The sequence below is a fragment of the Pyrgilauda ruficollis genome, unplaced genomic scaffold (genome assembly GCF_017590135.1).
Source record: "Pyrgilauda ruficollis isolate IOZ18807 unplaced genomic scaffold, ASM1759013v1 scaffold11, whole genome shotgun sequence".
NCBI lineage: Eukaryota > Metazoa > Chordata > Aves > Passeriformes > Passeridae > Pyrgilauda > Pyrgilauda ruficollis.
Genome location: NW_024509210.1, coordinates 3,210,237 through 3,227,808, shown reverse-complemented (window position 1 = coordinate 3,227,808; position 17,572 = coordinate 3,210,237). Strand labels below are relative to the sequence as shown.

Here is a 17,572-nt window from a genome sequence, read left to right as displayed (position 1 = left end):
GTCTTTGGTGCACTGGAGATCTATAGAATACATACATGTTTGGTACCTGTAGTAGCCTTCTCCTCACTTGCTTAATTACTGATACTATAGTTGTTCACACTCACAAAGGCCATTTTTATGCAAAATAGCAAATTACTTTGAGCCTAGGAGCCGAACAAGTGAAATATAGTCCCATTCCAATAAAATATGGCCTTTGGGATCCGCTGGAAACAGGAATGTCAGACTCAGAACATTGCTTGTACTTTCCTTGAGATGCAGGTCTTGCATCTAATCCTGTTAGAAGTTAAGATGACCATTTTTACCTCTGCCATAGTGAACAGGCCATTTCAAAGAAGAAATTGAATGTGGTCATGTGGTGTTCCTCCACCACAAAGCCTGGCTGTGTGATTCCTTGATGCTGATGCAATCACTAATTCCTGGCTGTGATTCTTAGGGCTTATCTTCTATGCCTGGTTCTGCCCTTTGCATATGTACATGTGTTCACTCTATGCCTCTATGGAATCTCCTGCTGTACTCATTTGATGTTCTTCTACCTACACTGTTATGTAGAAATAGACATACTGTAAGATCACAAGTGCATTAAGCCTTTAAGAGAAATTATATGGAAAGATGTAGGTCAGTGAACAGGCAGTGGAAAATTGAGCAAAATTATCAGATCAGAGTCTGGGTTTTGTGAAACACAGTGTGTAGCTGCAGTATGTAGCAACTTCTTCCAAAATAACTACATTTGAAGTAATTATGTAAAAGAAAAATAGATCCATATACAGAGAATCCAGAGCTTCCTGGAAAAAACCACCTGCAATGCCACCTTTTCGTGTGCCAGTTTCAGTCACTGCACTCTGGCTGTGCAGGTGTGCAATAAGTCATTCCTGACAATCCCACCTGCCATGACTAATATCGACTGAGTATAAAGGCGAACTGGCTCTTTGGCAGCTTCCACAAACGTTGCAGCAGGGCAGTCCAGAGTCTGGCTGCAGCTGGCAGAAAGCTCCACTCTGTGGCTGCAGAGCTGTGCCTGTCCCAGTGTCAGCAGCACACGTGGTAACGGCCATGGCCCTTGGGATCTGTGCCAGCAGGGAGTGCACACTCTCTGCTCCTAGCTGTGCCTCTTGCTAGAAAAGAGGCCCATTGGAGGAGATGGTGAAAGAAGCTACTCTGGCAGCTCCATGCCTTCTGAGAATTCCCTCTATACAACAGAGACCACTTAGTCACATTCAGCAGACTTCAGGATGTTTTGAGCATCCCAGACAACAAATTGATCAGTAACCCAGTTCTTACATTCCATTTGATTGCTTTATTGAGCTGGGATTCCTGATGCCAACAGGTTCCCTGGGTCTGATAAATTTGGTGTGAAAAGAGATGTTTTAATTAAGTACTTCATGGATGAAGTGGGTACGACAGATTTATTTAGAAACTGCACTAGTACTTAGATTCATGGTTTTAAATGGAAAGATCGCCTTTCTCTGCTGTAGTGTAGTGTTTAATACATTATATATAGTAGGCATATAATGCAGTTATGATACTATTATGTGTAATTCACATTTGTAAGCAGATATAAAGAAAGAAAGCTCCTACTCCTGTCATGTTTGTAATTCAAAGTGTATCAAAAACCTAGCAGCAAAAAACATTTGCAGGCCTCTGAGTGGAAGTGGCTGTAGGAGTGTGACGTCCTCATGTGGGATGGAATGTGAGAATTTTTCAGTGCTTTCAAAGGAAGTGCCTGATAAAGCTTTGCACTTTTAATAGTGGTGTCCATATTTGGTGAGTGGTATGTTTACTGGCTTTATTTGTGATAGCAAACATTTGTGTTTTGCAATCATATTCCTCAAGTGTGGATCATTCTCCCTCAGTTCATAAACAACCCTCTATTCAGAGGCACTCTGACACAGCTCCTACAATGGGGGAATTTTGTTTTTCTTTTGTCTACCTCTGTTTGTACTGTTCTCATACACTAAAATTCATGAGGTGTAGACTGTTGCTGGTATGCTCAGGAAGTAGCTGCAGTATCATGAATGTCACTGCAAACTACTAGTTTCAATGAAATCTTCAATCATCCAAATGCATTAGCAATCTTACACATATAAGAGTAGTCCTAGTTGAGTGAGAATAAGGTAAGAGTCTAATGAGATCATTCACACATATAAAGTGATGGTGATCATGATTATGCAGAATACCAGCTTTGTCAGAAATTCATTGTTCTGCCATCAAAAGATATTAATACTTTCATAGTAATTTTCTGCAGCAAGCGCTAACAAGAAAGCAGTTTGGAAAAAAATGGTTGAAAGGCCCATTTTACAGCTTGGGAATGTGAGAGATTACATCAGTCTGGAGATTTCTGATGATTACACATAGCAGTTGAAAACCCAAAATGTAAAGGTTAATATCAAGTCATTAACGAATCACAAATGCTCATTGTTGTCAGGCTTTCCTGTGTATTGCTTACAGCTTCTTCTAATTCTTCAGGACTTACTCATGGATGACTTATAACTCACGCTGGAATGAATACTGTGTACAGTAAATTATGTAAGAAGATTGCACAAGGTGCCTCTCCCATGATGTAACTAACATTAAATTGTTAATCATAAACCTAGGGCTTCTCAGCTTTCACGGAAATGCAGCTGTTGCACAGCCAGGTGAAACACTCTCCGAGGAGTCTGGTGAAGTTGCTCTGTTCTTGCTGACATTTATTGAAAGCATATGGCTGCACATAAACCAACAAGACAGCACAGTCTTGCTACAAAAAATAAAACCTTTGTGTATGGAAAGGATGCTGAATTTTGAAAAACTGCTTTATTTTAGCAAGGACATGTTTTTATTTGCTCTTTTCCGGACACATGGCAAAACTGAACCCTAAGGGAAATCATTTGCTACAGCTTAGTAGTGTGTTGTATTATTCTCTGACAAGATTTGTTTGTCAGTTTTAAAAGCAGTTTATAAACCAGTCATGTAGATCAAATACAGAAAACTGAAACATTCTTAAACATTCATCATGCAAGAGGTTTTTTCCCTTAAAACAAATCCTCTTTCCTTTTTGCTAGCTTGACTAACATAAACTTTTACTCTAATGATGACTGGGAAAAAAAAGGTAATCTTTTAAGCTGGAGTTGTGCATGTCAGCTGGAGTGTACCATTCCTGGGGTGTTATTAATCATAAGCCAGTCTATAAAACAATGTTTCTCTGCATGGGGTATGCTAACTAGCTTGCAATGTCACTGGGTTTAGCCTAGCTTTATTCTCTAGTGATCGAAATCTACAAGTAATGCCTATTTCACCTTGAGAGGTGTTTTTCACATCCCATCTTCCATTTTATTGCATCTTTTCTTGGTGCTCTGACATTCTTGTCCTTCTGTAGATACCTGTTATATCATGTTTATGGAAGGCAAATGCAGATGCTGGGAAAGTACCAGCATGTTGCAAATTACCAAATAATAGCACAGTACCTTACACTATAGGGAATCATGAGAACTATGTAGGAGTGTCTGGATCAGTTCCTAACAACTTGAATGTTCTGATAAGGAACTCATTAGATAGTAACTCTGTCTCTGTTTACTGGTACAGTCACTGGATGAATAAAATACTGTTCCATTAAATCTGTAGACCCAAGGTTTTAGGGCTTGCCAGTGAAAATGAAACGAAGTATAAGACAGTTACTTGTTATGGTAACAGTTTCTTGTTATAGTATTCATACTATGAACAAGCCATTTCCATAATTTGTGCACTGAATTATACTGAAGGGAGCAAGGGTCATGTACCTCAGTGATTAGCATAACACCTTAAGAAAGGAAGAGGATAATTCCATTTTGCAGTGTAATGATTATTTCTGACTACCGTGTCATCTTTGAGTTACAAATAGTAAAAGAGTGAATCCACCGCTATTGAGTTTACTTTGCATAGGGTCCAGGTTCTCCAGTCCAGATGCCTTATAATGCTTCAGTGACAGAAAATTTGTTCTTTGCTCCTGTGAATTTTCTAAATTTCACTTCTATTTCCACAGCAGGTTCCCCAAGATGTGCTGTTTACTCCACAGGACTAGAGGAAAGAGTATGAAGTAGCCCATGAACCAAATATTTCTGGCAACATTTCTCTGAAAGAGACTGGCAATAGTTGATGAAGCAGTAGATTTTTCATGTCTGCTCCTGTATTTTACAAGCCTGGTTGAGAGTTTGGAATTCTGCTTTCAGGATGAGGATATGAGGAGTGGGATAAATCACCTCCTCCTCTGTGCTCACATAACCTGACAGAAAGTTGAGCACAGTTCTCTTTCTACTCTGGCAGTACCCTAACTACCTAAATTGAGAAATTTAGGTTTTAAAAGAATAATTATAATCTGTCATGCAATATATGTGTTTTAAGAATCCATCAGCAAAGGCAGGATTTTGTGCAAGTTTCTATCAACAGTAAACTATGGTTGAAACTTGCTGTGTCTCCTTTCTGTGTCCTGCTGGGTGTTGAGTTTTCTTTGGTAGCACATCCTTACCTGTCAGTCACTTGCCCAGGCAGAGCTGAGTCAGACCTCAGCTCGCAAGTCCATGTCTAGAGTTGCCCCCAGCGTCCCAGTCCTCTTTGTCTGGCATTGGCACCGGCACAATTTGCCTGGGGCTGCTGGTGGCTGAACTCTGTACTTGATGACATGGTGGAAAGAGGCTTAAAATATTGCCGTAGGTGTAAAAGCCAATGTGTCACTGTCGCTGCCTGTAATGGCCTTACGTCAGTGCAATGTTATGACATGCCACACTGTTTTCTTCCACTGCAGGCCATATATAGCCTGTTACACTTTGATCTGCTCAGCAAAACAGAGTGGATTCCTTTTGTCTGTAAACAGCAGCTGGGTGAAAGGAAAGGCTAATGGAGCCTGAAGATATTTGATGGATCGGCATTAACTTTGAATATATTTGCTGACCGGATAACAACCCATATGTGTGTTGCCAGTGTCAGTTTGTAGTTGTCACTGCTTCTAGAGCACAGTTGTGGTGTAAGACAATCTGCTCTGATTTCACCTTGGGAGGTGTTGATTCTGGAGGAAAAATGTGGCCTGGCTAAACTGGTGTGCTGTGCCTTCCTGTGACCCTCTTGTCACTTGAGCTATTTCAAATAAGACTTTCCTTGTTCTTGGCAAAAAGGACATATTCTTTGGTGGGTGGCTTGCCTGTCCTGTTACTGCTCAATATGGATTTTCACATTTTTGACGTTCCAACTACGCAAATGGAGTGTCTGTACTGTTCATCAGATGCAAAGCTAACTTAAAATGACCATATGGAGGCATATGAAAGGTTTGCACTGCAGTTAAATCTGTCTGAGGATCAAGGCGCACCAAATAATTTAGAATAAATACTTGCATTTCAAAACATCTATTCTTAATCTGGGGCAAGCGTGCCTGAATCTTTACAGATAGCATCATCTTATCCTACCTCATCTCACATTTTCTAAGCAAGTGTTCATGGTTCACATCTGCTTTATTTACTGTCTGTTAGATTTAATGCATTCGTCTATATTAGAAAATTAATATATCTTCAGAGAAACATGGTTTAAAAATGGGATTATAATCCCAGGGGCCTCAAACACTCATGTTTCAGTGAGTAAAAGCAGACTTTTCTGATACAGTTGGGGCAGAAATGCTTATTGTATAGCTCATACTGTGTAAAATGATATAAAGCAGTTCTCTCTTTCAGTATTAAATCACATACTTAGTAACAAGCATGGGTTTTGAGTGCAGAATTTGTTAACTCTTACAGTAAAGTGTAGAATGTGAGATGTATTAAAATTCTTAGCATACCAAAGGGTGTGAACCAGATTTGGAAATAGGACAGTGGTTTTTAACACCTCTTTTAAAATGAGGCAGATGCAGAATAATCTAATCAAGATGTGTATCCAAAGTATGAAATGAAATCTCTTCTGAACCCAACTTCCTGCAGTCATGAAGTGTACATCCATGAAACTCTCAAATAAAGCAATGTGCAACCCATGCTTCTTCCTCTTAGAGAGCAGAGAAAATGTGAACTATTTATTATTCAACAGTGCTCCTTTTTGTGTGTGTACTGTGTACGCAATCCTGTGTTTTTTGCAAAATCCTGCTGTAAAAGTAAACCTTGAAAGCAACTGCAAGTGCAGAAGCATATGTGCCATCTCATGTGCATTCACATCAGGTCAGATGATTACATGTGATTACAAACATGCTGTTGTTTGTGGTGGAGGGGCCAGACCTCATGAAGGCTTTGTTTGGAATTGTGGATTTGCAAATGCAAAGTTTCTGAAACTACTTGCAGTGACAGCAAGACTGCTGCAGGACACAAACACAAATTTTGTCCTACTCCTGTGAAATTACAGGCACTCCTCTCTTTGGTTTGAACCTGTTTAAAGCAGGTTGAAACAAGGAAAGCTCTTTCCTTAGCATCCAAAGTAGGGAGTGCTGGGGTGAGAGGCAGGTTTAAGCCTAGAAGTGGTAGGGGAAAAAGGCCTTTTGCCTTAGCAGAAAGAGAAGGAACCACCTTCATTGCTTTCTGTGCTTTTATCTGTCTCGTCTTTACCCCATTTACCTGAAGGTCTTTTAACATTACTAAGTTCACTAATTTTTCCTGTTGCTGAAATTTTATTTAATTTAGCTGCTTTTAGTTAAATATCTGTAGCAGTAATCAATTGCCTAAACAGAGACATGTATTGCCATTTGAAATGCCCTTAGGTTCTGCCACAGAACTGGCAGGTATGACGCAGCATCTAAGGCAAATTGTTGCTCTTCTGGGGCAGCAGTGGTTATATTAAGACATCTCATGTGGGACCAGACCCTTGCATTTAGTCCATAGCCTACAGAATTTTCTTGGCTTCTTGTGTGGCCACAGGAGAGTCTCTTTCAGCAGATGGTTGTGAGTGCCTGCCTTAGGCATGGAGACAAGTCAGTCATCCCTGTAAAGTATTTGTCTGTTCTTTTACCAAGTCCAGGAGTCCAGGCAATGAGTTAAGTTTAGAATTTGATTTCATAGTATTACTAAGATTTATTGCTATATATGAACTGTGGGAAGTCCCAAAGATGAAACTAGCTAAATCTCATCTTTAATTAAAGGTGCAACTGAAATATGAATTACTATTTTTTCCTAGAATTCGTTAGTATTTAAAGAATTATGGAAAGGCTTTTATTTGTTTAATCAACCAGAGGAACTTGACTCTGCAGTGTAACTGGAAGATAAAGATATCTCTTTATATTAAGCCATTGCTCTCTGTTTTAAACTGGCTTCTCAGCTGTCACCTTTCTAAAGCAGATTTTTTGCAGCTGTGATGATCTCGGGTTACAAATGAAGCGTAGTTTGTGAGTGGTAACATTATATTATCTTTTTATTAGACTGCTACTGTAGCAGAAGAAAACAGAGGCGTATTCAGCACACAACCTGCTCCTTTAGGGTCTGCAAGCTTCTCTGTTTTCTTCCATTATTTCAGTACAGCTATTAAAAGATACTACTCTCCTTACAAGACTAGCCTCATTTATTACTGTCTTAAGGAATGCAAATCTATTAATAGTGGAAATGAGGTAAGGAGGTCAGGATTGTGAACAGAACACAAGATATAACCTTTTCAGTTCTCCCTGTCTCATTTCAATTAGACACAAAATGATAAAAAGATTCCTTTGACATTCTAAAGCAGCACAGGAAACACAGCAGTGCAGTTTAGTGTGATAGGGTTTTCAGTGCATTTGAATGCCAACAGCAGGATTCTGAGGTTCAGCCAAGTTATTCAGCACAAAGCTCCAAGAGGTAGGAAAGGACTGTTTATGCCACTGTCATCTATCATGACAGGTTCACACAGGGTAGACAGACACATCCCGTACCAGAGAAAAGTCCCTTCAATGTCATATGGTGCAAGTGAAGGCCTGTGGAGTGCAAAGCACAATGAAGTCCAAAACAGGAACTTTCCCAATTGTATAAATATACCTCTTAGCTTTATTTCAGACCACCTTGGTTTACCCTTTGAAACAGACATCATTACTTATACAGAACCTCTCACTGTAGATTTAGGGTATTTTGGCATTTTGAAACAAAACAAGAATGGAAGCAATATATTTTTTGGCTTTGATTTTAAAAGCTTAGGGACCCTTTTAAAAACAAATTTTACTGTGACCAGCTTTTGAGTTAGCTCTGCCAACAACGAATTTACAACTAAGGAGACTGAAGGCATTACCTGGTGAGGCTCATCCTGCAACACTGAGAAAAGCCTGTACAAAGCCATCTGTAGGATATTAGACATTAAAATGAGATTTAATCAGCATGTAATGGCTTAATAACTGTCTTTTGGGCTTAGAAACTAAAGTGATTTTCTGCCCCTTGGCTTTTTTGACACTGGTATTTTGATGCTGGTATTCTAAATGTGTGCAACAATAACGTTATTCTCTTCATATTGGAAAATCTTCTGTATAATGGCCACAACCTGCTGAACTATGAATATTCATTATGTTTGTTTCTTCCCTGTGCTTCTTTTCTTGCTTCCTTGCACATGTGAGAATACGTATGTATAGTTTCTTTTGTATTCTTTACATAGACTACTTTAGGGCAGGTTCTGGTCTGCCAGTGATTACTGGCCCACAGGGTGAAGAAGATTTTGAACCATGAATACTGTCTTGTATGTGCTTTGAAAGTTCTGAAAAACGTAATTTTTTTTTTGGTTAAAGTGAATTTACAAAGTTATTTGCTGTTGAAAAAATAATTTCAACTAATAATAGTATGGCATGTTAAAGAAAATATACCTTCCCTAAAATGTGTCACATAATAAAACATCATTTTTTATTTTTAGTTGGCTCATATATGGCTATTTATTTATATTGCTGTTTCTTCTCCAGAAGAGAGCTTGTCACCATATCTTGATATTCTTCAAGTACAACCCTTAGATAATAATGTTTGCTGTGGAAACAATTTGAGAAAAGTATCTTTTAAGTGTAACCTGTTCAGCTGAGGTCAGTGCTGTGCACCTGGAAAATCTTAAAGATTTATTGATAACAGTAATGAAAAAAAAAAAAGTTTAGCTACAATAATAAATAGCATTATGAATAATATAATAATGATATAAGCATTCTGCTGTTATTTGCCTCCTTGCTTGCTCAAGCAGGAACATCTGAACTAATTGATTTTTTAAAGAATGTTGCCTTTCTGGAGAAGTCTTTCCTTGGCCATTGTGGCTGTGGGGCTTCAAGATGCCATTAGAAACTGTATCAGGGCATGCAGTTTATATACAGCCAGTCTAAAAGGCCACTTCAGAAAAATCTCTCTCACATGGGGTCCATATAGTAGAGACTTGCTGTGGCAGGAAGAGTTCAAACCACTGAGTAGTGATTGTGCTCATACATTTTCTCCTATAAAAGTCAGTAAGTTTTGATCTAAGGATGGTAGGACTATTTCCTCATGTGGGTATGCATGTGTGTATGTATTTATATATACATATAAGCATGTAATAATCCTGGTAAATCTGCTACTTGTATTTGAATGTGCTAAATGAGCAGTTCAAACCAACTATAAATAATCACAATAACAGGTTTGTACTGCATGTCTATGTGAAAACCTTCATCAGATTTTTTGAGCTCACTCAGATGATACAGTGAAATCTGAAGAAATATTGTGTATTGTTGGTTGTGTATTGCTTAGGAAAGGTTAATTTGTTGTCTTTTGGAGAAATTGTCTAGTCAATATATCTAAATAATAGACCAATGGATCCTAACACATAGTTTGCTCAAAACTCTTGCCTAACGCACTTACCTTCTAATCCATGATCACTGATAAAGTTGAGCAGAAAGTTTAAGTTTCTGCAGAATCAGTAAACTGATATAAATATAGTGGCTATTAGTATTTTTTGTGTCAAAAATATTGGCACAAATAAAATCTTCCTTTAGTATTGCAATTTCTTGGTAGCAAATGTATCAATTAAAGCTTAGGAATCTTCAACAAAAGTCAGTTCCTGGGCGATGAGAACACATTTCTCTGGTCTTCTGGCAGTAGAAGACAGCTCAGCAGTGACATCGAAGCTATTGTTATCCCACATCTTCATCCAGATCTGTTGAGGAAACATAGAACAATCAATGACTTGGTGAGCTGGAAACAAACTCTAAAAATTAAAGTGAGCCAAACACAGTAAAATACTGAGTAAAGTGATGGATTCTCTATGTCTTGGTAAATTTAATCAAGTCTGAATGCCTTCTGAGATATATTTGGGCAAACACCAGTGCTGATAGCAACATAGAGGTAGGAGGGGAGCTGTATGATTATTTCAGTTTATTTCAGTTACGTATTAACTGATCTTTGACACCACAGTCGTGAACATTATGTACGTCAGAAAAAAGAAAAGCTCAGCTGCGTCTGGAAATCCATCTGTAAAATGCACAGTAGTACAGCAGATAATATCTCAGTATGGGGCACCTTGTTCTCATTCACAATTGACTGTTCCCATGTATCATCCTCAAAATCTCATGGGCATAATAGAAATAGCAGGAGTCAGAGCTTATCATAGCATAAAACCATGGTCTTGTGGTCATGACTAATAAACTACCTGTGTGAGAGAATTGATTCATATCCTCTGCAAGGCTCTGCAAGACAAGTGGTTGTTTGCATCAGAGCAACTGCCATGTAGCCAGCACAAAACAGAACAACACAGTTGTCATCTTAACTGCCACCAGAATAACTTTTTTTGATGTGCTGAAGGTGTCAACCGAGCTGTGTTTAGGTGAAAAGTAATAGATTGTGTCATGGAAGACAAGACTGGATGTAATTACTTTATTTAAAACTTATGGAAATATGAAAGGTAGCATCAAAGCTGTTTATTTTTTACAAAGAGAAAACACAGTCTGCTCTCATCAAAACTTTCAAAGGCTCAGTGACAGCTGCCAGGCTACTGGGCTGGTTCTAGCAAAATCTTTGTCTTTTTCTTTAATGTACGATCCATACAGATCCAGTTTTTCTAGGGAATTCATGGTGGCATTGGTGGTTTAGTGGCTCTTGAGCTTTGTGGCATTGCCAGTGAGATAAACACTGCTTAGACAGATTTCAGATAGAGCTTTGTATCCTTTTTTTTTTTTTTTCTTTTTTTTGTCTCCAATTGTTATGTATTTTTTGTTTTGTTTTTCTTGCCACTGGCTGGGGAACCTGGACTCCTCCAGTGACAGCTATGTCAGCTGCAGGTTGTTGGCTACACCTGCCGAGATACTTGCATAGAGGGGCAGGAACTCAACATTGTGTCAAAATCTCATCAGTACTTTAAGAGAAATACCTCTATCTGTAGATAGAGGTATTAAATATCTAAATCAGATATTTATCCCGATTTTATGCTCCAAAAGAGTCCCTGGAGAGGGAATGAAAGTCTGCAAGATTGCACCAGTACTTGATTTGCTTTCATTATCTACAGGAGTGCAGACTTTTTCAGAACAACCAAATGCCAGCTACAGAACTGTCAATGGTGCAGATTCTCAGGGCATCCCCTGAATTATTACTTATCCTGTAACAGTACCCAATCTCCTTCCACAGCACTATTCTTTTGATCAAAAAGTAGTAAAGAAACAGTTCCAGGAGCTTACTAGAAGTGGCACATTTTTGATGGTTTTAATAGAATGTTCATGCGTTACATATCTATGCAGTGCTTTATTCAGAAGTTTTTTTGATGCAGCTTGCAGAAGTAGTGATTGTTTAAAACTGTGCCAAGTATGTTTGAATTAACTACTTCTCTAAGGAAGCCACTTTGTAGTTATACAAAAGAACTGAACTTTCCCATAATACCTCAATAAGAAAAAATGCTATTTCTCTACTTATTACCCAGCTGTAAGTTGTTAAAGATGTTATTTGCAAGTTTGTGTATAACTCTTGTCTTTAGGAAAAATTTCCCTTTTTTCTTTTGTTACACAGCTGAGAAGCATGGAAAAAAAGAATACATTTGGTATCCATTCACTGCTACCCAGATATTCATTTTGTAGCATACTATATTACTTCTCAAAGTTTAGCATTCATTGAACTAGCAAGAATGGTTATAAATATGCTTTACTGAGTATTTATGATCTCATGGATGGATTTCATATGCATAGATGCATATGCAATATGCCTATGTATAAATTATGACGGAAATATATATGCTCTGGTATTTGTTCAGATACTTAAAATCCAAGTAAATCTATATATTCTTCTGTTTCTATACCTTACAGTAGATTGTTCTATTGATGTTCCACATTGTGAAAACAGCATATATTGCTTAGGCAGCTGCTGCAAGAATCATCTAAATGTGGACCAAACAATGACTGCCCTATCTAAGTGTTAAATAGAAAATTATTACTCACACGCAGCCTAGCGTGTGAGGTTGGCCCAGGCTGCATGCCAGGAGCCCACCAAAGCTGCTCTATTCTCCCCTCAGAAAATATAATGAAACACACATGGGTCAAGATCTGAGGAGAGATCACTCACCAGTTACTGTCACAGGCAAAACAGACTTGACTTGGGGAAATAATTGATTATCAATCCAACCAGAGCAGGATAATGATAAATAAAACCTGAATCCTATATAATCTTTTCCCCATCCCTCCCTTTGTACTGAGGTCAACTTCACCTCTGAATTCTCTACCTACTGCTGCCCCAATGGCAGAGTGGGATAGGTAATGGGGGTCAACTCATTACACATTGCTTCAGCTGCTCCTTCCTTCTCAGGAGGACAACTCCTCACACTCTTCCCCTGCTCCAGCATGGATTCCCTCAAACTGGAGACATTCCTTTAGGTGCAGCCTGCTCCTGCATGGGTCCCCTATGGGGTCACGAGCCCTAGCAGTAAACCTACTCCAGGGTCGCCTCCTTTCTCCACAGAGCCACAGGTCCTGCCAGGAACCTCCTCCAGCCCTGGCTTCCTATGGGGTCACAGCCTTCTTTGGGTATCCCCAAGGGCTACTTCACCATGGACCTCCATGGACTGCAGGGCGACAGCCTGTCACCACAGGCTGCAGGAGAATCTCAGCTCTGACACCTGGAGCATCTCCTCCACCTCCTTTTCCACCGCCCTTGGTGTCAGGGTTGTTTCACATATTCTCAGTTCTTTCTCTGCCCACAGTTGCTCATGCAGCTTTTCTGCTCCTTAAATCTGTTATCGCAGAGGTGCTACTACCACGGCTGATGGCTTGGCCTTGACCAGCAGTGGGTCCATCTTGAAGCTGGATGGCATGGCAGATAAGGGAGAAGCTCCTAGCAGCTCCTCATGGGGCCACCCCTGAAGACTCTGTCAGTGGTAGCCACTGCTACCAAAACCTCGACACACAAACCCATGACACTGAGTTAAGCTGTATTTTGATAAAATACAATTTTAGTGTTGGCCTCTGGTCTTTAATTTATTTATTCTTGTTTTTCCAAGACATTACACATCAGAGAGGTTCCCTCCATGTGCCATCTGTTTCCTTGCAATTGGAATGGTAGAATAATTTTCTGAAGAATTGCTGACAAGATGTGGCAGGGGAACAGTAATCCATAAGAACGAGATTTCTCATTAAAGTCACTCAGCTCATCTGTGATACAGTAAGCTCTTGATTTACACTGGTCACCTCTGGAGCAGGGAGGACAGTGACTGCTAAGTTACATTTTTTATTGCACAGGCTTATGGTGAGGTTCTTGACAGTAACTGGGATTGCTGTCAGATCAATTTTCATGGCACAGACACACTTATCTAAGTGAGATTATTCTAGTTAGACAGTTTCTCATAATAACAGATGTCATCATAAATGCCTCTTGACCTTAGTTACTTCATGATGTCTTAATGTTGGCTGGCTGTTGTCATATCATTCCTTAGGCTTCTGCTAGGAAGAGCAGGTAGACTGCACAAGATCTCTCATGAATTATAGCAGACCTCTTTTTTGGCCTCTTAAATTTCTTTCCTGTGTGTGCCTCCTGGTCTCCTCTCATGAACAGAACTTTAGTGTACATCACTGCTGCTACTCTTGCTGAGCATCCAGTTTATGGCATACTGGCACACTGGATATGTCAGCCAGCTGATAATAGTTGTAAGCAGACAAAGAAAATTTCTCTAGGACAAATATTTAATTCAAAAATTAAATATCTGCCATAGAAGCTTGGGTGGGGTGAAGAGGGTAAGGAATAATATGATAGAAATGAGAAACAAGGTCACAGAGCTGGTGGTCAGGAGTGTTGCAGGTTACTTAGTCTGGCTTCTTGCTCAAAGCAGCCCCCTGGAGGCCTCAGACCACAGGGGAGCATACATGAACAGGAAGTCTACCTGGACTTAAACAGGAAACAGAGCTATCCTCTTCCAATTGCAGAACCAGATCTTTCCACAGTGCAATGAAATCTACTTTTAAGTCATGATCAGCTCTTCCCTGCCCCTGTATTTCTATACATTATTTCATAATAAATGCCACCTGTCTTTTCAAGAGGGTCCTCAAAGCATTTGAAAGTACAGAGAAAGTTAAGCCTCTATATAATGTGAAAAAAAAAAGAAGAATCCTATACAATGTGAAAACAAGAAAGAAGAATCCATGATTATTGTGTAAACTGTCATTCCACCAGCTGGAATAAAGAATTTAATTTTCTGATAAATGGCAGCTCCTATGCTAATTTCTTTATCCTTAGTAAATAAGGAGCCTTGGGGTAAAGATCTTTTCCTATCTTACACAAATCTGAGTAAAGAAGTGTAGAAGCTCATCAGCTTTCAAGCAGAATCATGTTTAGTCTTGAGCTTCCAGTATTGTCAGGTTCACCAGTATTGTCAGGTGAATTTCAGAATGTAGGTCTGTGTGCCTTCTGGCTTAGCCACTGTTAACAACGGAAAAATGAAAAATATAAAGTTGGACTTCTATCCCTAACCCTGAAGAGACTAAGAGATGCGCTTACTTTCATATAGAAATGTAGTTAAATGATCTCAGGACATTATTTCAGCAAATTCCTGTGTTTGGAGTAGCTCTTCCCTAATTATCCATGCCAAGGTTTAGTAATGGGGTACTACACAGGTTTTAACAAGAGTGGCTGTCTGTTTAAGGTAAGATAGTCTGTCTTTCATGGCAGATCTGAAAAATAAAGTTTTTTTCATAATGTTTCACTCCAAATTTTGCCTTTAAAGTTGGTTATATTACCCCTTCCTTCTCACAAATGCTTTAAGAAAAATGTGAAAATACATATGGAGACTATTAAGAAAATGCAGATCACAGCACAAGGTAGAATATCTAATCAGAGTAGCTGTTAGGTAGATAAAAGCATACATACCTTAAAGCAGTGAGAGCTCCAGCTCTGCCATGAGGTGGTGGATGTACTGACCCATATTAGGGTGTTCTACTTTGCATTCTGGCATGCAGATTTGCTTTGGTTTTGTTGCAAACCCTCTAGTTGGGATCCTCTGGAAACAGGAGCCTAGAGGAACAGCATGATTGGCTTCAAAGATTATTTTGTTGTGATTGCTAAACCAGCTGCATTTTTCCACTAGCTCACCATGTCAGATTCACACAACCATGCTCCAGTGCCTGAGCACACTTGTAAGACGCTAAATTCAGCCAACCATCTCTTCACTCCTTAGGGGCTGAAAGAGGAGTGTGAGTGGCAGACTGTGGAGGAGGAGACTAGCAGATCACACAAAGCCAGACTGACTGATGAGTTCCCAGTCACTTAGTCAGAACCCCTTAGAACCACCTTAATAATTTAATAAGGCAGATAATATTTTGAACTAGGTGAATAGCAATGAAAGATTCTATAGTAGTCACCTCATTAGCCTTTTTTCACAAGTATGAAACATTAGAGCAAACTGTGGTTTTGTAACTCCAAGTAATTCCCAATGAAGCAACTTGAGAGAATGTTCCCAGAGAATGTTCTATGGTCCACCTATCCAGCATAGTCTTGCTGCTGGCTAATAACTTCTTGCTGTCTCTTCCTCTATGCAATGTACCCATGTGTGTGACCTCAGTCTGAATCTATGCTCTGTTTCCCAGTATACAAGCTCCATGAATTGAGATCCATAACTCTCTCAAAAGATAATAATACAAAAATCTGAGTCAGCCCAATAACTTCACTTGGATAACACTATGTAAACACAAAAATCCTTTTTTGTTGGCTGAAATATTGCCTAGAATCATTAGAGTCAATGCACAGACACTTGAATATGCTGTTAACTAGTCTTTGAAAGACTAGTAATTTTTGAACAAAAAATATGCAAAGCATTTAAGATATTGTATATGAAGATGAAAGATGTGTGGTTTAACATGAAAGCTATGGGAGTAACACTGAAATGAAGGCACTGCGTCTAAAGAATGAATTAATCAAATTATTTTTGCCAACTTTTGACTTTTTTTTAGAAATAAAAAGCAGAACTATCTACTTGCAAATAGACAATTCTAACTCATCCATAAATGCTGTTTGTGTAAATTACATATGGGTTGTTCACAACCAAATTCTTCCTGTGTCTTTGTTCACTTGTTTTTGCAATCCTTAGTATTTCCAATGAGTCTGCTAAGGAAGCCTCCAGCCTGAAATAATATGAGTTTTAACTCATAACTGTGAAATAGGAATAAATTAAAAACTATCTTCAGCTTTTTTTTCATCATGAACATAATGTGAAAATTTACTGCTTCTTATGTGATCACAGCTATGTGGATATTTGCAAGTTACATGAGGTCTCAGGAGCCTTGAAATCATCATACATGTGAAATTTTAAGAACAAAACAATGGTCATTGACAATATATTTATCACCGTGGATCCTTTTGCTATTTCTTACTTGTCCTGCATAGGAAATGACAAAGCTGAGAAGAGCAGTTGGTGATTTCTCTTCATCTCTGTACCTGGGCCTCTCATCACAGGATCCTTTTCTACACAGAAAGAGGGGAGGCTACTGCTGTTACAAATGTGCTCATTAAATCAGAATTATGCTTCCATTCAAAAAATATTTGCACTTATTTGGATGTTTTTCCTGATGTATTTTTTCTGTCTGTGTTGGTGGATGCATACACTTCAATACATGCAAAGCTTAAATGCACTGAGTGGAAGCCCTCAAAATGCAAATCTTACACTTCTTGAAGCTAGATGTTAGTCTCATATTTGACAGTAAATATTTAGATACATACCCAAAAGGAAGACATTCACATTGCCTTTTGTCTTAATAAACACGGTCCTTCTTATCCTATGATTTGTGATGATTATAAAATGATAAGACAAATGTCAGCAATCTGAGAACATGCTGAATAGCTGATGCAAGAAGAAGTAGTTTTGAAGAGATTTGCAACTGAAAGGTCACCTGGCAGTATGGCAACATGTTTAATGAACCAAGAGTAAGCTAGTTTAACATGCTTTTCAAGGGTTCAGAAAAAAATGCCTAGAGTTCCTCTGTGCCTGGTACCATGGCACTGTGTTTGGAGGCCTTTTAAAACAGACAAAGCCCAAGCATTGTTAAAGCAAAAATGACCCATCCTGATGTTCTTCACAAAGATAACTTACAGGATTATATCACAAATGGACATGGACTAGAACAAACGTTTAAGGTTTATGTAGAAAGCTTTACCTCATACCAAGCATGTACAATGACAAATACATTATGGCATCAGCATATTAGCATATTTAGGAGTCAGGGCTTTGATAGCTGCTGGAGAGAAGG

General features: G+C 38.9%; 1 long non-coding RNA gene across 1 annotated transcript; it reads right to left on the bottom strand.

Moving 5' to 3' along the window:
• Window positions 1–8,795: 8,795 nt before the first annotated feature.
• Window positions 8,796–15,334, bottom strand: LOC121357606. Its single transcript, XR_005955750.1, has 3 exons — window positions 15,201–15,334; window positions 9,729–10,023; window positions 8,796–8,879 (listed from the first exon to the last, which is right to left on the bottom strand). It is a non-coding gene; the product is annotated as an uncharacterized LOC121357606 (long non-coding RNA).
• Between the last annotated feature and the right edge of the window lie 2,238 nt (window positions 15,335–17,572).